This window comes from Scyliorhinus torazame, chromosome 9 (assembly GCF_047496885.1).
Source record: "Scyliorhinus torazame isolate Kashiwa2021f chromosome 9, sScyTor2.1, whole genome shotgun sequence".
NCBI lineage: Eukaryota > Metazoa > Chordata > Chondrichthyes > Carcharhiniformes > Scyliorhinidae > Scyliorhinus > Scyliorhinus torazame.
The window spans coordinates 245,008,706-245,031,892 of record NC_092715.1 but is presented as its reverse complement, the minus strand read 5'-3'; positions in this window follow the sequence as shown (position 1 = coordinate 245,031,892).

Genomic DNA, 23,187 nt, shown 5'->3' with positions numbered 1-23,187 from the left:
ATAGATCAACCCGACCCTCGAGAAACCAATTGGACCAATCACACATCGATCATGGACCCATTAAGACAATTAAGAATTAGTCTTGCCTCATTTCGACCAATTGGAATACAATATCATCATTCAGCACACTATCGGGTGTGAGTTGAGATTACTGAGCATGCAGCAGCTTTCACTGACCAGGTGTTGCAATGAGTATGGAATTGAAGTATTGTTTGTAGTGCCTGCTGTTCAGAAGGACTGGCCACCTGAATGACCCGAGAGGCAGCCTCAACGTGAAAGGTGATGGCTGGTTTTCGGTAACCAAAGGCCAATAGGGGGGACTGAAAGGGTTAAATAATCAAATCATACATGTTTATGTGTAAACCCTATGCAGGCTTTAAAATAAAGCTGAAGCACTCACATGGGCTGCTTGAGAATCTTGAATTCCCACAGGCAGAAAGCTGTTGCCACAGCGACCGATAAATCTCAAAGACCTTTTAAAATTATAGCAAGGAAATAGCAAGGATGGGAGTAAGGGACACCACAGATAATGCATACTTCTAATCTTATCTATGTCTAGTAAGAATAGAACGTACAAACAGCTATGTGCTTGGCAATAGTATAATATGTATGTGCTATGGGCAGCACGGTGGTGCAATGGGTTAGCCCTGATGCCTCTCGTGCCGAGGTCCCAGGTTCAATCCCGGCTCTGGGTCACTGTCCGTGTGGAGTTTGCACATTCTCCCCGTGTTTGCGTGCGTTTCGCCCCCACAACGCAAAAATGTACAAGGTCGGTGGATTGGCCACGTTAAATTGCCCCTTAATTGGAAAAATTAATTGGGTACTATAAATTATTATTTTTTTTAATGTATGTGCTTTAATTATGATTCGTAAGTATATTAATATAATGTATCACGTAATCCTAGTTGTTGGTTGTGAATGGACATAGATAATTTCAAAACAAATGTATTCTTTTAATTGGTGTATGTTAATTACTTGAGATTACAGAGAAACGTATAATTGACGGGTATTTTCTGTGCTCAGGGAGCTGGCAAGCCATCAAGTGGCAGCTGAGCCCGTCTGCTATAGCTTGAATAAAGAAGTTCATGAGTTGCAACTCTAACTCTGAGTGTCGGGAGTGAAGGATGCTATAGTTGAATAACTACCGGTGAAGCTCGCGCAACAGCTGGCAAGCAGCCCCCCCCATCGCTGGAAGGGACACAAAGGACCCCCAACAATCACTGGAAAGGCTCCCCCCATTCCCCAAGTGAGCATCGCCCCGCTATGGGTTCACTGAAGGCCCCACACTCAGTCCCTTCTTCAGGCCTCACCCCTTTGCAGTGCTAACCTGCAGTGCCCCATGGTACTGCCACCTGGCAGTGGTGACCTGGCACTGCCAGGTTGCCACTACCAGGGTGCCGGGGGCAGTAGTCAGACGGAGCACCTGATCTTTCTAGGAATGTCGTCAGAACAGAGGAAACCCCAGCACAAAAATACAGCAGTTAGAAACAATAGCTGCTCGTTCTAGGAAGCACTTCAGAACAAAAAAAAGTCTCTATGAATCTATGGAAACACTGAGGTCAGAAACAACACCTGCTCAAAAGAAGAAGCACTTCAAAGTTAATGGTCGGTGAAGAGCTATAAAAACAAACAAAGCTAATCCCTCCATTGAAATAGCCAGGACCTGCCAATCAAGAGATTTGTAAAAAAAAAAGTAGTGAATCATAAAATTGAATGTAACCAATGCAGTTCAAAGCTTTTAGGTCTCTCACTAAGCCCAGAGGAATGATAACGTTTTTTTTTTTAATTTAGAGTACCCAATTCATTTTTTCCAATTTAGGGGCAATTTAGCGTGGCCAATCCACCTAGCCTGCACATCTTTTTGGGTTGTGGGGTCGAAAACCCACGCAAACACGGGGAGAATGTGCAAACACTACACGGTCAGTGACCCAGAGCCGGGATCGAACCTGGGACCTCGGCGCCGTGAGACAGCAGGGCTGCCCTATGATGAAGTTAAAGGTTAATGAAATCGAATGTGAAAAAGGACTTCAAAGGTTTCCAACACATCAAAGGGAAGATTTTTACCTTCATCCGATAGATCATTGATGTTGACATGATGGAGAGAGTTTACAGACTTTCAATTCTACAGGGGGAAGACTTGCCACACGACCTCCATCCCTGGAAAATCCCAGACCTGACCCTCACCAGCTCAGCCCAAGATCTCCTGACCCCCGCATCCCGTGAAGGACCCCCCTCACCACACTGGAGATAAGTGTAGAAAGTGTACTCACCCCTTTCTCTTCCTCAGTGTCCTTGGCGCCTGGTCCCTGCTTTTCAGAATCATCCCATTTAGTGGGATGGGAGAATTCCAGGAGGCCGCAGCATTGCACTTCAATATCGCAAATTTGATTGAAATGGATGCTAATGCAATTTGATGCAGTTTCTATCCTTTTCGGGGCTAGAACCTGATCTCACCAGGGAAAGCCAACCGGGAGACTCGCAGCAGGTTTGACACCCGGTGAAATTCTCGATTTGGGCCTCATGCCCGATTCAATGGGCCAGAGGGAATCCTAGCTCAGCCAAACGGTCCGCGAGGCTAATTCTTAATTGTCTTAATGTGTCCATGATCGATCTGTGATTGGTCCAATTGGTTTCTCGAGGGTCGGGTTGATCTATTGATAATATTTCCCAGAGCCTCTTATTTTGGGCCTAACCAAGTAAACTAAAACAAACTCAGGAATCCCATAATTCTTTGACGGGCTTTCTAACACATCAATTAATTCTGGGACCATCCCTCTCACTCACGTTAGTTTCTGTTATTTCTTACAAAGGTTAAGCATTCTCCCTTTTCCACTGTTATCAATGACTTGTTAAAAAGCTTCGGCTCCAACACACCTAGCCCAGCAAGAATGTGATTCCGCTCCATCTAAGGCCCCCAACAGCACCAACTGCCTCCCTTTCCTCTGGCACCAGACCAAAATCAATAGATTCTGGTCAATGGTGCCTGGCACCACCGATGAATGGAGTGTCCAGCTTTACACTGCCCCAATTCCAAGGAAAAAGGAATTCCAAGAAAAAAGACACAGCTAAACATAAATTAAACTAATTAATTAATTAGTGATGGCTGGTCAGGTGATGTGCTTGAGCTGCTTGATGTGGGAGCTGTCAGATCCCATTGCAAGCTGCAGCGACCACATCTGCAGTAAGTGTTGGCTGCTCGAAGAGCTCCAGCTCAGAGTTGATGAGCTGGTGTCTGAGCTTCAAACACTGATGCACATCCGGGAGGGGGAGACTTACCTGGACACTGTGTTTCAGGAGGCAGTCACACCTGTCAGAGTAAGTAGTTTAAATCCTGCCAGTGGCCAGGGACAGCAGAGTGTGACTGCAAGTCAGGCAGGTAAAGGGAACCAGCAGTCAGGAACTCAGGAGCCTCAGCCCTTGACCCTGTCCAACAGGTATGAGGCACTTGCTCCCTGTGTGGATGGCGAACAGGGCTGCAGGAAGGATGAGTCAGCTGACCAATGCACCATGGTTCAGCAGGCCATTCAAGGGGAGGGAGTAAATAGGCAAGTTGTAGTTGTAGGAGATTCTATTATCAGGGGGATAGATAGTATCCTTTGTGAGCAGGATAAAGAGTCCCGCATGGTATGTTGCCTGCCCGGTGCTAGGGTGCGGGACATCTCTGACCGGCTTGAAAGGATACTGGAGAGGGAGGGGGAGGATCCAGTTGTTGTGGTCCATGTCGGTACCAACAACATAGGCAAGTCTAGAAAAGAGGACCTGTTTAGAGATTAGAAAGAGCTAGGATTTAAATTAAAAAACAGGTCCTCAAGGGTCATAATCTCTGGATTACTGCCCGAGCCACATGCAAATTGGCATAGGGAGGCAAGAATAAGGGAAGTTAACACGTGGCTGAAAGAGTGGTGTGGGAAAGAGGGGTTCCTTTTCATGGGACACTGGCATCAGTTTTGGGACAGGGGGGAACTATACCGTTGGGATGGTCTCCACCTGAACCGAGCTGGGACCAGTGTTCTGGCGAAAAGAGTAAATAGGGTGGTCAATAGGACTTTAAACTAGAGATTGGGGGGAAGGGAAAGTCAGGGAACCAAGAGGTGAAGTAATCAGTGGGAAGCGTAGCTGCTTAGGAATACAAAAAAGCACGAAAAGACAGAACTCAGGAGAGGTTAAGATAGTCTCCATCCCACAAAATATGACACAGTGTATGGAAAGGCTCAGTAAACCAAGGTCCACCACACTAAGAAAACAAAAAGGGACGGTCAATAGAGAATTAAAGGTGCTATATTTAAATGCGCGCAGTGTACGGAACAAGGTAGATGAGCTTGTGGCCCAGATTGTGACTGGCAGGTATGATGTGGTAGGCATCACAGAGACGTGGTTGCAGAGGGTTCAGTACTGGCATTTAAACATCCAGGGACACAGGACAGAGGTTCATCCCAAAGAAAAGAAAGGTTATCAGAGGGGGGATTAGGCAGCCATGGCTGACAAAGGAAGTTAAGGAATGCATCAAAGCAAAAGAGAAAGCCTATAATGTGGCAAAGAGTAGTGGGAAGTCAGAAGATTGGGAAGGCTACAAAAACAAACAGAGGATAACAAAGAGAGAAATAAGGAAAGAGAGGATCAATTATGAAGGTAGGCTAGCCAGTAACATTAGGAATGATAGTAAAAGTTTCTTTAAATACATTAAAAACAAACGGGAGGCAAAAGTAGACATTGGGCCGCTCCAAAATGATGCTGGTAATCTAGTGATGGGAGACAAGGAAATAGCTGAGGAACTAAATAAGCACTTTGCATCAGTCTTCACAGTAGAAGACATGAGTAATATCCCAACAATTCCGGAGAGTCAGGGGGCAGAGTTGAATATGGTAGCCATCACAAAGGAGAAAGTGCTAGAGAAACTAAGAGGTCTAAAAATTGATAAATCTCCGGGCCCAGATGGGGTACATCCTAGAGTTCTAAAGGAGATAGCTGAAGGAATAGTGGAGGCGTTAGTTATGATCTTTCAAAAGTCACTGGAGTCAGGGAAAGTCCCAGAGGATTGGAAAATCGCTGCTGTAACCTCCCTGTTCAAGAAGGGAACAAGGAAAAAGATGGAAAATTATAGGCCAATTAGCCTAACCTCGGTTGTTGGCAAGATTCGAGAATCCATTGTTAAGGATGAGATTTCTAAATTCTTGGAAGTGCAGGGTCGGATTAGGACAAGTCAGCATGGATTTAGTAAGGGGAGGTCGTGCCTGACAAACCTGTTAGAGTCCTTTGAAGAGATAACAAATAGGTTAGACCAAGGAGAGCCAATGGATGTTATCTATCTTGACTTCCAAAAGGCCTTTGATAAGGTGCCTCACGGGAGACTGCTGAGTAAAATAAGGGCCCATGGTATTCGAGGCAAGGTACTAACATGGATTGACGATTGGCAAGCAGGCAGAAGGCAGAGAGTTGGGATAAAAGGTTCTTTTTCGGAATGGCAACCGGTGACGAGTGGTGTCCCGCAGGGTTCAGTGTTGGGGCCACAGCTGTTCTCTTTATATATTAACGATCTAGATGACGGGACTGGGGGCATTCTGGCTAAGTTTGCTGATGATACAAAGATAGATGGAGGGGCAGGTAGTATGGAGGAGGTGGGCAGGCTGCAGAAAGATTTAGACAGTTTAGGAGAGTGGTCCAAGAAATGGCTGATGAAATTCAACGTGGGCAAGTGCGAGGTCTTGCACTTTGGAAAAAAGAATAGAGGCATGGACTATTTTCTAAACGGTGACAAAATTCATAATGCTGAAGTGCAAAGGGACTTGGGAGTCCTAGTCCAGGATTCTCTAAAGGTAAACTTGCAGGTTGAGTCCGTAATTAAGAAAGCAAATGCAATGTTGTCATTTATCTCAAGAGGCTTGGAATATAAAAGCAGGGACGAACTTCTGAAGCTTTATAAAGCATTAGTTAGGCCCCATTTAGGATACTGTGAGCAATTTTGGGCCCCACACCTCAGGAAGGACATCCTGCCACTGGAGCGGGTCCAGCGAAGAGTCACACGGATGATCCCAGGAATGGTAGGCCTAACATACGATGAACGTCTGGGGATCCTGGGATTATATTCATTGGAGTTTAGGAGGTTGAGGGGAGATCTAATAGAAACTTACAAGATAATGAATGGCTTAGATAGGGTGGACATAGGGAAGTTGTTTCCATTAGCAGGGGAGACTAGGACCCAGGGGCACAGCCTTAGAATAAAAGGGAGTCACTTTAGAACAGTGATGAGGAGAAATGTCTTCAGCCAGAGAGTGGTGGGTCTGTGGAATTCATTGCCACAGAGGGCGGTGGAGGCCGGGACGTTGAGTGTCTTTAAGACAGAAGTTGATAAATTCTTGATTTCTCGAGGAATTAAGGGCTATGGAGAGAGCGCGGGTAAATGGAGTTGAAATCAGCCATGATTGAATGGTGGAGTGGACTCGATGGGCCAAATGGTCTTACTTCCGCTCCTATGTCTTACGGTCTTATGGTCTAACACAAACAATGGGTGGCATTTTCTGGTTGCGCCCACTCCAAGATTGGAAATTCCCACCCAAGGTCAATAGACCCTTAAATGTCAATTTTACATCCCGCCCACGACGATTCTCACAGCGGATGGGGCCCGAAAACTTACCCTAATCTTTCAAAGGACATTGAAGCTTTCATCAAGAAAATGAGGCACAGAGAAGGCAAACAATCTCTTGACCACTGCCCACCCACCATGTTTTCTGGGGGTTAACCACATGGAAACCTGATATTATCCTAGCCCATTGTGTCATTGTGACCCACAATGGAAGCGAAGGGTGTTTGGCCAACAATTCATCAAGATGAGGCCCTTTTGTGGCTGAGACAAACTGGGATGTCGCTGAGCAAGTCTCACCCTCGCACGGAGCATCATAATGAGATCAAACGTGAAATTAGGTTCTTAAACTGGATTAAATTGAGGCACAGCCAGGTTCAGCATAAGAAATGGAACTGAAGAAACTGTTACTAACTGGCAGGTCGATGCAGGAGTGGAGGAGGTCGGCTGGAGGAACTGAACAGGTTTACTTTGTGAAGGGAGTGTAACCAATGGCAGTATAATCACCAGAAGATCAGACAGACGGCGGTGGACATTGAATGGTCTGTCTCAACACGGTTACATGTATTGTGATTTGTGAACAGCATAATGGGCAATATGATCAGTCTAACAGACTCAGTAATAATGAGGGTGGGTTAGTTGAAGTTGCTGTTGCGAATAATTATTTAATATTGTTGTTCATAGCTGGAGAATGTGGATTGGGAACAGCTGTTGAGGGTGAATTCATATTTGATATGTGGGAATCTTTTAAGACCAGTTGATTAAAGTGCAGGACAGGCATATCCCTGCGAAAATGAAGGACAGAAATGGCAGATTATGGAACCATGGATGACAGGGGAAATTGTGAGTCTAGTGAATAAGAAAAAGGAAGCTTATGTAAGGGCGAGGCAACTAAAAACAGACAAAGAATATAAGGAAAGTCTGAACAAACTCAAACAGGGAGTTAGGAGGGCTAAAAATGTAATTGGCAAGCAGGGTCAAGGAAAATCCCAAGGCCTTTTATACATATATAAAGAGCAAGAGGGTAGCTAGGGAAAGGGTAGGCCCATTCAAAGACAAAGAAAGAGTGGAGTCAGAGGAAGTGGATGAGATTCTTAATGAGTGCTTTGCATCGGTATTCACCAAGGAAAGTGACATGACGGATGTTGAGGTTAGGGAAGGGTGTGTGAATACTCTCGGACATGCCAGGATAATGAAGGAGGAAGTGTTGGATATTTTAATATGAATTAATTCAGGCAAGTCCCCTGGATATATCCCAGGTTACTGTGGGAGGCAAGAGAAGAAATAGCTGAGGACTTAACAGATATCTTTGCATCATCTTTGACCACAGACGAGGTTCTGGAGGACTGGAGAATACCCAATGTTGCCCCTTTGTTTGAGAAGGCAAGCAGGGATAATCCAGGTAATTATAGGCCGGTGAGCCTGATGTCAGTGGTGGGGGAGCTGTTGGAAAAGATACTGAGGGACAGGATTTATTCACATTTGGAAGCAAATGGACTTATTAGTGATGGGCAACATGGTTTTGTGTGGGGAGGGTCATGCCTTACCAACTTGATAGTTTTTTGAGGAGGTGACAAAATTAATTGATGAGGGAAAGGCTGTGGATGTCATCTACATGGACATTAGTAAGGCGTTTGACAAGCAGACTGGGACAAAAGGTAAAGTCACGTGGGATTCGGTGTGTGCTAGCTAGATGGATGAAGAACTGATTTGGCAACATTAGACAGAGAGTAGCAGTGGAAGGGAGTTTTTCAGAATGGAACTCTGTAACTAGTGGTGTTCCACAGGGATCAGTGCTGGGACCACTATTGTTTGTAATATATATAAATGACCTGGAGGAAAATGTAGATGGTCTGATTAGCAAGTTTCCAGATGACACTCAGATAGGCGGAGTTGCAGATCGTGACGGGAACTGTCAGAGAATGCAGCAGAATATAGATAGATTGGAGAGTTGGGCAGAGAAATGGAAGATGGAGTTCAACCTGAACAAATGCGAGGTGAAGCATTTTGGAAGATCAAATTCAGGTGTGAATTGTACAGTAAATGACAGAACTCATAGGAGCATTGACACACCAAGGTAACTGGGCGTTCAGGTCCATAGTTCCATAACAGTGGCAATGCAGGTGGATAAGGTGGTCAAAAAGGCATACAGCATGCTTGTCTTCAATGGTCAGGGCATGAGTACAAGAATTGGTAGGTCATGTTACAATTGTATAAAACTTTAGTTAGGCCACATTTGCAATAATACGTGCAGTTCTGGTCATCACACTACCAGAAGGATGTGGATGCTTTGGAGAGGGTGCAAAAGAAAGTGTACCAGGATGTTGCCAGGTCTGGAGGATGTTAGTTATGAGGAGAGGTTGAATAGACTCGGATTGTTTTCGTTGGAAAGATGGAGGCTGAAGGAGACCTGATTGAGGTCTACAAAATTACGACCGGTATAGACAGAGTGAATAGTCAAAAGCTTTTTCCCAGGGTGGAAGGTGTCTGGAACGCGTTGCCAGTGGAGGTGGTGGAGGCAGGCACGATAGCAACATTTAAGTTGTATCTTCATAGACACATGAACGGGTGGGGAACGGAGGGATACAGATCGTGTGGGCAATAAACAGGAGGTCTAAATAATGAATCTGGATTGGCACAGGCTTGATGGGCCGAAGGGCCTGTCCCTGTGCTGTAATGTTCTTTGTTCTAGTTTGGGTTCTGGAACTTGGTTACTGACTCTCAGCTTCCTCTTGTCCCTCACTGACCTGCTACTCTCTGTCCTTGAACATACTGCTCACTCTCTGTTCTATAAATGTTTACTACTGTTGAACATTATTTCCCATCGTATTGCTGTGGTCAGACTGAAGGGTGGGCAGTAATTACCAATCCCTGCTGATTCCCACACTACATTCTCAGGAAACTATTTACCATTATTATTATTATTATTACCACCTCCCCCGCCACTCCAATACCAACCTGCATGTACATAATAGAAAAAAATGGAGTTAGAACATAGAACATAGAACAATACAGCGCAGTACAGGCCCTTCGGCCCACGATGTTGCACCGAAACAAAAGCCATCTAACCTACACTATGCCATTATCATCCATATGTTTATCCAATAAACTTTTAAATGCCCTCAATGTTGGCGAGTTCACTACTGTAGCAGGTAGGGCATTCCATGGCCTCACTACTCTTTGCGTAAAGAACCTACCTCTGACCTCTGTCCTATATCTATTACCCCTCAGTTTAAAGCTATGTCCCCTCGTGCCAGCCATTTCCATCCGCGGGAGAAGGCTCTCACTGTCCACCCTATCTAACCCCCTGATCATTTTGTATGCCTCTATTAAGTCTCCTCTTAACCTTCTTCTCTCCAACGAAAACAACCTCAAGTCCATCAGCCTTTCCTCATAAGATTTTCCCTCCATACCAGGCAACATCCTGGTAAATCTCCTCTGCACCCGCTCCAAAGTCTCCACGTCCTTCCTATAATGCGGTGACCAGAACTGTACGCAATGCTCCAAATGCGGCCGAACCAGAGTTCTATACAGCTGCAACATGACCTCCCGACTCCGGAATTCAATCCTTCTACCAATAAAGGCCAAAACTCCATAGGCCTTCTTCACAACCCTATCAACCTGGGTGGCAACTTTCAGGGATCTATGTACATGGACACCTAGATCCCTCTGCTCATCCACACTTTCAAGAACTTTACCATTAGCCAAATATTCCGCATTCCTGTTATTCCTTCCAAAGTGAATCACCTCACACTTCTCTACATTAAACTCCATTTGCCACCTCTCAGCCCAGCTCTGCAGCTTATCTATATCCCTCTGTAACCTGCTACATCCTTCCACACTATTGACAACACCACCGACTTTAGTATCGTCTGCAAATTTTCTCACCCACCCTTCTGCGCCTTCCTCTAGGTCATTGATAAAAATGACAAACAGCAACGGCCCCAGAACAGATCCTTGTGGTACTCCACTTGTGACTGTACTCCATTCGGAACATTTCCCATCAACCACCACCATCTGTCTTCTTTCAGCTAGCAAATTTCTGATCCACATCTCTAAATCACCCTCAATCCCCAGCCTCCGTATTTTCTGCAATAGCCTACCGCGGGGAACCTTATCAAACGCTTTGCTGAAATCCATATACACCACATCAACTGCTCTACCCTCATCTACCTGTTCAGTCACCTTCTCAAAGGTTTGTGAGGCATGACCTACCCTTCACAAAGCCATGCTGACTATCCCTGATCATATTATTCCTATCTAGATGATTATAAATCTTGTCTCTTATAATCCCCTCCAAGACTTTACCCACTACAGACGTGAGGCTCACCGGTCTATAGTTGCCGGGGTTGTCTCTGCTCCCCTTTTTGAACAAAGGGACCACATTCGCTGTCCTCCAGTCCTCTGGCACTATTCCTGTAGCCAATGATGACATAAAATTCAAAGCCAAAGGTCCAGCAATCTCTTCCCTGGCCTCCCAGAGAATCCTAGGATAAATCCCATCAGGTCCCGGGGACTTATCTATTTTCAGCCTGTCCAGAATTGCCAACACCTCTTCCCTACGCACCTCAATGCCATCTATTCTATTAGCCTGCGGCTCAGCATTCTCCTCCACAACATTATCTTTTTCCTGAGTGAATACTGACGAAAATTATTCATTTAGTATCTCGCCTATCTCTTCAGACTCCACACACAATTTCCCATCCCTGTCCTTGACTGGTCCTACTCTTTCCCTAGTCATTCGCTTATTCCTGACATACCTATAGAAAGCTTTTGGGTTTTCCTTGATCCTTCCTGCCAAATACTTCTCATGTCCCCTCCTTGCTCGTCTTAGCTCTCTCTTTAGATCCTTCCTCGCTATCTTGTAACTATCCATCGCCCCAACTGAAACTTCACACCTCATCTTCACATAGGCCTCCTTCTTCCTCTTAACAAGAGATTCCACTTCCTTGGTAAACCACGGTTCCCTCGCTCAACGCCTTCCTCCCTGCCTGACCGGTACATACTTATCAAGAACACGCAGTAGCTGATCCTTGAACAAGCCCCACTTATCCAGTGTGCCCAACACTTGCAGCCTACTTCTCCACCTTATCCCCCCCAAGTCACGTCTAATGGCATCATAATTGCCCTTCCCCCAGCTATAACTCTTGCCCTGCGGTGTATACTTATCCCTTTCCATCATTAACGTAAACGTCACCGAATTGTGGTCACTGTCCCCAAAGTGCTCTCCTACCTCCAAATCCAACACCTGGCCTGGTTCATTACCCAAAACCAAATCCAACGTGGCCTCGCCTCTTGTTGGCCTGTCAACATATTGTTTCAGGAAACCCTCCTGCACACACTGTACAAAAAACGACCCATCTATTGTACTCGAACTATATCTTTTCCAGTCAATATTTGGAAAGTTAAAGTCTCCCATAATAACTACCCTGTTACTTTCGCTCTTATCCAGAATCAGCTTCGCCATCCTTTCCTCTACATCCCTAGAACTATTAGGAGGCCTATAAAAAACTCCCAACAGGGTGACCTCTCCTTTCCTGTTTCTAACTTCAGCCCATACTACCTCGGAAGAAGAGTCCCCATCTAGCATCCTCTCCGCCACCGTAATACTGCTCTTGACTAGCAGCGCCACACCTCCCCCTCTTTTGCCTCCTTCTCTGAGCTTACTAAAACACCTAAACCCCGGAACCTGCAACATCCATTCCTGTCCCTGCTCTATCCATGTCTCCGAAATGGCCACAACATCGAAGTCCCAGGTACCAACCCATGCTGCCAGTTCCCCTACCTTGTTTCGTATACTCCTGGCATTGAAGTAGACACACTTCAAACCACCTACCTGAACACTGGCCCCCTCCTGCGACGTCAAATCTGTGCTCCTGACCTCTATACTCTCATTCTCCCTTACCCTAAAACTACAATCCAGGTTCCCATGCCCCTGCTGCATTAGTTTAAACCCCCCCAAAGAGCACTAACAAATCTCCCCCCCAGGATATTTGTGCCCCTCAGGTTCAGATGTAGACCATCCTGTCTGTAGAGGTCCCACCTTCCCCAGAAAGAGCCCCAGTTATCCAGAAATCTGAATCCCTCCCGCCTGCACCATCCCTGTAGCCACGTGTTTAAATGCTCTCTCTCCCTATTCCTTATCTCACTATCACGTGGCACGGGCAACAACCCAGAGATAACAACTCTGTTTGTTCTAGTTCTGAGCTTCCATCCTAGCTCCCTGAAAGCCTGCCTGACATCCTTGTCCCCTTTCCTACCTATGTCGTTAGTGCCAATGTGGACCACGACTTGGGGCTGCTCCCCCTCCCCCCTAAGGACCCGGAAAACACGATCCAAGACATCACGTACCCTTGCACCTGGGAGGCAACATACCAAACATGAGTCTCTCACGCTCCCACAAAATCTCCTATCTGTGCCCCTGACTATAGAGTCCCCAATTACTAATGCTCTGCTCCTCTCCCCCCTTCCCTTCTGAGCAACAGGGACAGACTCCGTGCCAGAGGCCCGTACCCCATGGCTTACCCCTGGTAAGTCCCCCCCCCCACAAGTATCCAAAGCGGTATACTTGTTTCTCAGGGGAACGGCCGCAGGGGATCCCTGCACTGACTGCTTTTTCCCAGTCCCTCTTACAGTTACCCACCTACCTCCAATCTTTGGTGTAACTAATTCCCTGAAGCTGCTATCTATGACCCCTTCTGCCTCCCAAATGATCCGAAGTTCTTCCAACTCCAGCTCCAGTTCCCTAACTCGGTCTTGGAGGAGCTGGAGATGGCAGCACTTCCTGCAGGTAAAATCAGCAGGGACACTAACTGCATCCCTCACCTCAAACATCCTGCAGGAGGAACATTGCACTCCCTTCCCTGCCATTCCTCTAACTTTCTACCAAGATCTGCCTAACAACTAAATTAAAATTTTTATAAAAAACAATAATAATATAATAAAATATGGTACTTACCTCAGACCAATGGGTTTTATTATTAGGTTAGAGGAGGAGGGCGGGTGGGAGACACTACACGTGTAGTGTCTCGGGTTTCCTCTCCACCAGAATTTATTGGTGAAGGTCTTCCCAGACGTCCGCGGGTCGACTTCCTGTTCCCGCCTAAAACACTAATTTTAAAAACCAGCCAGCTCCACTCCCGCCGAAATCGACTGGCCTGCCCCTGCAAAGACAAGTGCTTTTAAAGGGCACATTTACCTCCCAGCAACCACTTCCGCACTGCTCCCACTGAAACTGACTCACCAGCTGATTCTCCCGCCGAAATCGACTGGCCTGCCCCTGCAAAGACAAGTGCTTTTCAAGGACACACTTACCTCCCAGCAACCACTTCCGCACTGCTCCCGCTGAAACTGACTCACCAGCTGATTCTCCCGCCGAAATCGACTGGCCTTCCCCTGCAAAGACAAGTGCTTTTAAAGGACACACTTACCTCCCAGCAACCACTTCCGCACTGCTCCCGCTGAAACTGACTCACCAGCTGATTCTCCCGCTGAAATCGACTGGCCTGCCCCTGCAAAGACAAGTGCTTTTAAAGGACACACTTACCTCCCAGCAACCACTTCCGCACTGCTCCCGCTGAAACTGACTGACCAGCTGATTCTCCCGCCGAAATCGACTGGCCTGCCCCTGCAAAGACAAGTGCTTTTAAAGGACACACTTACCTCCCAGCAAACACTTCCGCACTGCTCCCGCTGAAACTGACTCACCAGCTGATTCTCCCGCCGAAATCGACTGGCCTGCCCCTGCAAAGACAAGTGCTTTTAAAGGACACACTTATCTCCCAGCAACCACTTCCGCACTGCTCCCGCTGAAACTGACTCACCAGCTGATTCTCCCGCCGAAATCGATTCATAAACCATGCCCATTCTCTCGCACATAGCAACTTGTTGAAAAGTCTCGACCCAAGCAACACGTACAGCACAGCTGGAACTGGATTCAGCTTCATGTAAAACCAACACCGTAAACTCGCTCCACCGTATTTTCTTTTAAAAATGTTTTTATTGAAAGTTTTTTCATTAGAATAAAAGTGTCATAACATCATACAAAATAGATGCTTCAAGATATAAAATGAAGACAATTCACAAACAAGAACACATCCAATCCCATACACCCCCATATTGAACGAAACAAAACCCCCTCAACAACTGATGGTGACTAACTCCTTAAAGAAGGAAATAAATAGTTGCCATCTTGGGTAGAACCCTCCTACCGATCACCTGACGGTATACTGGACTTTCTCCAAATGCTGAAACCCCATGGCGTCATCCAACGAAGCTGAAGCACTGTGCGGAGTAGAAGTCCTCCTTTCCAGCAGAACTCGCCTCTGCGCTATTAACAAGGCAAAGACGAGGACATCTGCCTTCACCCCCGTCTGCAGTACTGGCGTGTGCCAGACCCCGAAAATAGGCATCAGCGGACACGGCTCCAGGTTGACATTATGAATCTCTGGCATAGTGTTTAAGAAAGAGATTCCCCCCTCCCCCCCACCCCGCCCCCGGCCCACCCCCGGCCCACCCCCACCGGGGCGGCACGATGACGGAGTGGTTAGCACTGCTGCCTCACAGCGCCGAGGACCCAGGTACGATCCCGGCCCCGGATCACTGTGTGGCGTTTCTCCCTGTGCCTGCGTGGAAGTCTCACCCTCACAACCGAAAAAGATGTGCAGGGTCTGGTTTAGCACACTGGGCTAAATCGCTGGCTTTTAAAGCAGACCAAGGCAGACCAGCAGCACGGTTCAATTCCGTACCAGCCTCCCCGAACAGGCGCCGGAATGTGGTGACTAGGGGATTTTCACAGTAATTTCATTGAAGCCTACTGGTGACAATAAGCGATTTTCATTTCATTTCATTTCAGGTTTGGTGGATTGGCCACACTAAATTGCCCCTTACTTGGGAAAAAAAGAATTGGGTACTCTAAATTTTTTTAAAAAGAGACTCAAAAGTTTAACAACTTGGGACACGACCAGAACATATGCGTATGATCAGCCGGCCCCCCAGGGCGGCATGTGGTGCAGTGGTTAGCACTGGGGCTGCGGCGCTGTGGACCCGGGTTCGAATCCCAGCCCTGGGTCACTGTCCGTGTGGAGTTTGCACATTCTCCCCATGTCTGCTGGGTTTCACCCCCACAACCCAAAGATATGCAGGTTAGGTGGATTGGCCATGCTAAATTGCCTCTTAATTGGAAAAAAAATAATTGGGTACTCTAAATTTTTTTTTTAATGATTATCTGGCCCCCAAGATCACCGCTCTCACCTGTCATCCACCCCTTGAAAAAAATCCACTCATCCTTGCCTTGGTCAGACCTGTGCACCACTTTGAACTGGATCAAACTAAGCCGAGCACAGGAGGACATGGAGTTGACCCTGCGAAGAGCCTTGCTCCACAGCACCTCATCCAGAATAGAACCCAATTCACCCTCCCATTTTATCTTCACCTCATCCAACAGAGCCGATTCTACTGATATAATCTGACCATAAATACCCAAAATACCCTCCCATCAGACCTGGCCAAAGACAAAATCCTCTTCAACAGGGAAGAGGACGGTGCTGCAGGGAAAAATGAGGAATAGACATCCGCAAAAAAATCATGAATCTGGAAGAATATAAATAAATTGATCGCGGGAGTTACATTTTTACAACAGCTCCTGGCAAACCTTCCCTCCATGAACAGATCCCTAAATCTGTCCAGACCCTTCCCCTCCAATGTCCTAACTGTTGAGTACAAGCTTACCGGCACAAAGAGATGATTACTACAGATCGTGGCTAACAAAGACGTGGAGCTAAATGTAAAGTGCTGTCTGAACTACTTCCAGATTCTCAGGGTGAACACCGCCACCGATTCAAAGAAAATCTCGCAGGAGACAACGGGAGCAAGGCATATAGTAAAGCTCTCAAACTAGAGCACTTACAAGAACCCGCCTCCATTAATCCCCAAATGGAACCCTGATCACTACGCCTCCCAACACTGCCTCAATATTGGCTGCCCAATAATAAAACAACAAATTGGGCAAAATGAAACCACCTGAATGTCTATCCCTCTGGATGTGGAGGTGCCACCGTTGGACTGGGGTGGGCACAGTGAGAAGTCTCACAATACCAGGTTAAAGTCCAACAGGTTTGGTTCGAATCACTAGCTTTCGGAGCACTGCTCCTTCATCTTGCATCCTTCATTCACCTGATGAAGGAGCTGCGCTCCGAAAGCTAGTGATTCAAAACAAACCTGTTGGACTTTAACCTGGTGTTGTGAGACCTCTTACTGTATCCCTCTGGAGAAACACCTTACGGATCCTTGGGGTCTTGCCCACCCAAATAAAAGAGGACACTGACTTGTTAACTCTGACAAAAAAAAGTTTAGGGTTAAAAGTGGGGAGACACTGAAAAATAAATAAAAGCCTCAAGAGGACATTCATTTTAACACTCTGAACCCTGCCCACTAAAGACAGGTGGAGATTATCTCCCACTTCTGCAAGTCAGACTTCACATTTGCCAGAATAGCAGTGGAGTGAGATCTAATCATGGGTCACCCGGATTCCCAGATAACCAAGGCAAGGCAAAAGGGCAACATCCCCAGATAAGCTCCCCTCCCTGGGGTTTAACCGGAAACTATTCGCTCTTCTCCAAATTTAACTTGAACCCAGAGAAGGAGCCAAAACGAAGGAGTAAATGTGATAGGATAGGTAAAAGCGCGATGAAGAACTCATTCATATAGTCATTGCTGTTTTCAACAATAGAGTGGGCAAGTTTTGCATTACAGCAAAAATTATTATAATTCTTAAAGAATCATTATTATAAAACAACAATTAATCAATTAATCAAATTTCATTCTACTGATTCAGTATTAGTCTATTAGTATTAATCTGTTAATAATAGTCAAATAATTGATTGGTCAGTAACATTTCAACAATAATATTGCAGTTCTATTTCATCTAATGGAGGTGCAGTGGAGTTAGTGTGAATCATTCTGACTCTTGGGCCCTTGCGTTTAGTGAATAGTTGTTTAATGCATTTGATCACCAGGAATGTCATGTAAATAATGAATCCTGCTACACAGAAAAAAAAGATTATTCTAACCGTGGACATTCCTGTGGATCCCAACCACCCGCAAAGGTTCTCCGAGATAGTGGTATCTGAGGGTGAGTCAAGTTTCTTGACTTCCTTTTAAATGTGTACTGCCAGATCATTAACTTCCTTTGAGTTATCTGGAATAAAAGTGCAACACTCTGCACCAATCAGGGCGCAGGTGTCACCTTTTTCGGCTAGCACACAAGTCAAGTGCCATTCGATTTTGTAATACCACGGTTCAAATTGCTCACATTTCATCAGAAATTTTATCTAGGGCAGTGGCGGTGTAATCGGCTACGTTTTGTATGATGGTTGTTATTTTATTTAATTCATTGGCAACCCGAGTCTCCCAATAAAAATGAATAAGTTTAGCATAAATTGAACCTCGTAAGGTTATGGCACATTTATTTTTTCGAGTGGCTGGTTCTGAAACATAAGGGAGATGAGGAACATGACGGATGGCAGGTACTATGTATCCTAAATAGCAAGATCCTGAACAGTATTTTGGGAGCCAGGAATATGCTTTGTCATTACAGATTGTCATGTGAGAGTACCTTTAAGAAATGGGTGTTTAAGAAATGTGCCTTTAAGAAATGGAACTGCTCATGTTACTGAAGTGATGTCAGAGTGTTGGGGGAGCTGAGCTGTACTTCTGCCTTTTGAGTTTCAGTTTGAGAGAGCAGCTTGGGTGTGTCTGTGTGTTTCCAGTGAGCTGCATGAAGAAACACCGAGCTGGTCTGTTGATTTCTGCAATCCAAAGACGATGGGCGAAATTCTCCGGAAACGGCGCGATGTCTGCCGACTGGCGCCCAAAACGGCGCAAATCAGACGGGTATCGCGCCGCCCCAAAGGTGCGGAATGCTCCGCATCTTTGGGGGCCGAGCCCCAACCTTGAGGGGCTAGGTCGGCGCCGGACGAATTTCCGCCCCGCCAGCTGGCGCGGAAATTACATCTCCGGGCAGCGCATGCGCGGGAGCGTCAGCGGCCGCTGACAGCTTCCCACGCATGCGCAGTGGAGGGAGTCTCTTCTGCCTCCGCCATGGTGGAGACCGTGGCGGAGGCGGAAGGGAAGGAGAGCCCCCACGGCACAGGCCCGCCCGCGGATCGGTGGGCCCTGATCGCGGGCCAGGCCACCGTGGGGGCACCCCCCTGGGCCAGATCGCCCCGCGCCCCCCCCAGGACCCCGGAGCCCGCCCGCGCCGCCTTGTCCGGCCGGTAAGGTAGGTGGTTTAATTTACGCCGGCGGGACAGGCATTTTAGCGGCGGGACTTCGGCCCATCCGGGCCAGCCAAACGGCGCAGCGCGATTCCCGCCCCCGCCGAATCTCCGGTGCCGGAGACTTCGGCAACCGGCGGGGGCGGGATTCACGCCAGCCCCCGGCGATTCTCCGACCCGGCGGGGGGTGGGAGAATCTCGCCCCAGAAATATATTGAATGTAACCTAATGTGCTCCTATTTTTGAAAGTTTGAAGTCTTTTGGATGTTTAAAGGAACAGTTTGAAGGATTATTTAGTGTTGTAGTCTTTTGGGGTTATCTTTGAAGTAATGGGTGTTAAGATGTTCAATGGTTGTTTTAAAAAGATTAACGTGAGTTGATAGAATAAACATTGTTGTGTTTTAAAAAAACACTTGTCCATTTATGCTGTATCAAACCTGTAGAGTATGCCATGTGCTCCCCACACCACAATCTATTAAAAGGTGTGGGTCAGTTGAACTCCATGCTACACTTTGGGGTTCACTAAACTCTGACCCATAACACTTGGGGCCCCGAGGTGGATAAAAGCCTATCTATTGGATTGGCTTAGTGACCTTAAAGACAGTGAGGGGTGAGCATATACTGTGGTTGCTTTTCAATTGTGGTATTTTAGTTTACGTGGGGAGTGTGTTGTGGACAATGGCTCTTGCAGAGGCTCACAAGTTTTTGGGGGTGGACACGGTAACAGGCAGTACCTTATGGACAGAGACTAAAAGCAGACTGTTAGATTTGGCAAAAACATTGCAGTTAGCATTGCCTGTGAAAATGCGAAAAGATGAGGTACTTACCACGGTAGCTGAGCATTTACATTTGCCTGAGATACATTCTGACTCATTAGAAATGGCAAAGCTCCATTTGCAAATTAAGCAACTTGAACATGAAAAAAAAATAAAGCAACTTGAACATGAAAAAGAACTAAAGCAGCTTGAATATGCAATGAGAGAAAAGGAAAGAATAGCCCTGGCAGAACAAAAAGAAAAAGAAAGAATAGCCCTAGCAGAACAAAAAGAAATGGAAAGGGAGATACAGATCAGGGAAAAAGATAAAGAGAGAGAGAGTTTGAACTTCGGAAAATGGCCATTAAACATGACAGTCAGTTAAAATTGGCAGACATAAAGGGAAACGTACAGTTGGATGAGATTGATGAGGATAGTGAGACAGCATCATAGTCGAAGACGTGGTGGGGATCTATTTAAATATGTCCAAGCATTGCCAAGGTTTGACCAGAAGGAGGTAGAAGCCTTTTTCATTTCATTTGAGAAGGTAGCTAAACAAATGAAATGGCCACAGGACATGTGGGTATTACTGATTCAAACAAATGTGGTAGGTAGAGCTAGTGAAGTGTTTGCATCACTACAGGAGGAGGTATCTGAAACGTATGAAGAGGTGAAAAAATCCATCTAAGGTGCATAAGCCTGAAGCTTACAGCCAAAGGTTTAGAAATTTAAGGAAAGAATTTGGTCAAACATACATGGAGTTTGAAAAGCTCAAACAGAGTAATTTTGATAGGTGGATAAGGGCTTTGAAAATAGACCAATGAAGCTCTCAGAGAAATTATACTTTTGGAGGAATTAAAAAATTCAATTCCTGATGTAGTGAGAACTCATGTGGAAGAGCAGAGGGTTAAAACTGCAAGATTAGCAGCAGAAATGGCAAATGATTATGAATTAATTCATAAATCAAAGATTGGTTTCCGACACCAGTTTCAGCCTATGAGGATTAGAAACTGGGGACATGAGAAATACTCAAGTGGTAAAGGTAAAGGTGATCTGACGGGAGACAATAAAGAGAGTGTACCTCAGATTAAAAAAGAAATCCAGGAGGGTGGAAGAGAAATGAAAAGTTTCAAATGTTTTCACTGTATTAAACTAGGCCATGTAAAGTCGCAGTGTTGGTGGTTGAATAAAAGCACTGAGAAGGCTGATGTGGTAAAACAGGATATGACAGTGGAATTTGTTAGAATGATAAAGGAAAGCCCAAGTGAAGCGAAGGAGGTGCAAAAGATTGTACAGCCTGATCAAGAGGTGATTGATAAGAAGGTGCCAGATCTCTTTCAAGAATTTACTTGTGTGGGTAAAGTTTACTCATGTGAATCAGGAGGAGCAGGTAAAGAAGTCACAATTTTAAGAGATACGGGAGCTAATCAATCTTTAATGGTAAGAGATGAGGAATTATGTAGTTTGGGAAGAATGTTGCCAGAAAAGGTGGTAATATGTGGAATTCAGGGTGAGAGGAGCAGCATTCCATTATATAAGGTAAGGTTGGAAAGTCCAGTGAAGAGTGGGGAAGTGGTAGTAGGAGTAATAGAGAAACTATCTTATCCAGGAATAAAGTTTATCTTGGGTAATGATATAGCTGGATCGCAAATGGAAGTGATGCCTACTGTGGTTGATAAGTCAGTGGAAAATCAGACAACTGAAGTGTTGAAGGACGAATACCCTGGGATCTTTCCGGATTGTGTCGTAACAAGGTCGCAAAGTCACCGGTTAAGACAAGAGGAGAAATCAAAGAGTGAAGATGAAATTGAAGTGCAATTATTAGAAATGATTATTGATCAGATGGTTGAAAACGAACAAGAACAGGTGAAGGATGGGGCGGATATTTTTAGTTCAGGAAAATTGGCTGAGTTACAACAGAAAGATGTAGAAATAAAACAGATGTATCAGAAAGCATATACGGAAGTGGAATCTGAGTGTATACCAGAGTGTTATTACCGTAAAAGTGATATCTTGATGAGAAAATGGAGACCTGTACATATGCAGGCAGATGAAAAGTGGGCAGAAGTTCATCAAGTAGTATTGCCGGTAGGCTATAGAAAGGAGGTGTTGCGAGTGGCACATGAGGTACCAGTGGGAGGTCACTTGGGGATAAAGAAAACTCAAGCAAGATCCAGAAACATTTTTATTGGCCTGGACTACATAAAGATGTAGTTAAATTTTGTCAATCATGTCACACGTGTCAATTGATAGGGAAACCTCAAGCAGTGATAAAACCAGTGCCCTTAATACCCATTCCAGCATTTGAGGAACCTTTTACGAGGGTCCTAATTGATTGCATAGGACCGCTTCCTAAAACAAAAAGTGGAAACTAATATCTTTTGACTATAATGGATGTGTCTACTAGGTTTCCAGAGGCCATTCCAGTACTTAATATTACAGCTAAAAAGATTGTGGAGGAGTTACTTAAATTCTTTACTAGATATGGACTACCCACAGAAATACAATCGGATTAAGGATCAAATTTTACCTCAAAGTTTTTCAAAAAGTTATGGATAGCTTAGCAATAAAACAATTTAAATCAACTGCGTACCACCCAGAATCACCGGGAGCGTTAGAAAGGCGGCTTCAGACATTAAAGACAATGTTAAAAGCTTATTGTCAAGATTATCCAGAGGATTGGGATAAAGGAATTCCATTTGTACTGTTTGCAATTAGGGATGCACCTAATGAGTCAACCAAATTTAGTCCTTTTGAACGAATATTTCGTCATGAGGTAAGAGGACCACTTAAATTGATTAAGGAAAAATTGGTGGGTGAGAAATCGGAAATTACATTATTGGATTACATGTCAAATTTTAAGGAATGATTAAATAGAGTAGATGAATTGGCTAGACAACATTTGAAAGTTGCACAAAATGTGATGAAACAGGTAGCGGACAAGAAATCCAAAGTTCGTAGTTTTGCCAGTGGAGATAACGTTTTAGTGTTGTTACCAGTGGTAGGTGAGCCTTTAAAAGCTACGTTTTGTGGACCGTATCAGATTGAAAGGAAATTAAGTGAGGTGAATTATGTGGTAAAAACACCAGATAGAAGGAAGACTCATCGACTGTGTAATGTGAATATGCTTAAAAGGTACTTTGAAAGGGAAGGAGAGGAAAAGGAGGTTTTAATGATTCTCACTCAAAGTGATGAACCAAATCCAGATAACTGTGAATTTGACATACCTCAAATTAAATTGGAAAATGAGGATGTTCTTAAAAATTGGGATGAATTGTTCAGTTACCTTCCAGAGGAAAAACAAACTGACCTGAAAGAGTTATTGAGATCACATGGGCAAGTTTGTAGAGATAAATTGGGAAGTACTAAAATGGCTATACATGATGTAGATGTGGGAAATGCTGTTCCTATCAAACAACATCCATATAGACTTAATCCTTTAAACTTGACACAGGTTAACAAAGAGATTGAGAGTATGCTTAAAAATGGCATAATTGAAGTGGGTTACAGCCAATGGAGTTCACCCATAGTGATGGTACCTAAACCAGATGGTACCCAACGGTTGTGCCTGGACTATAGA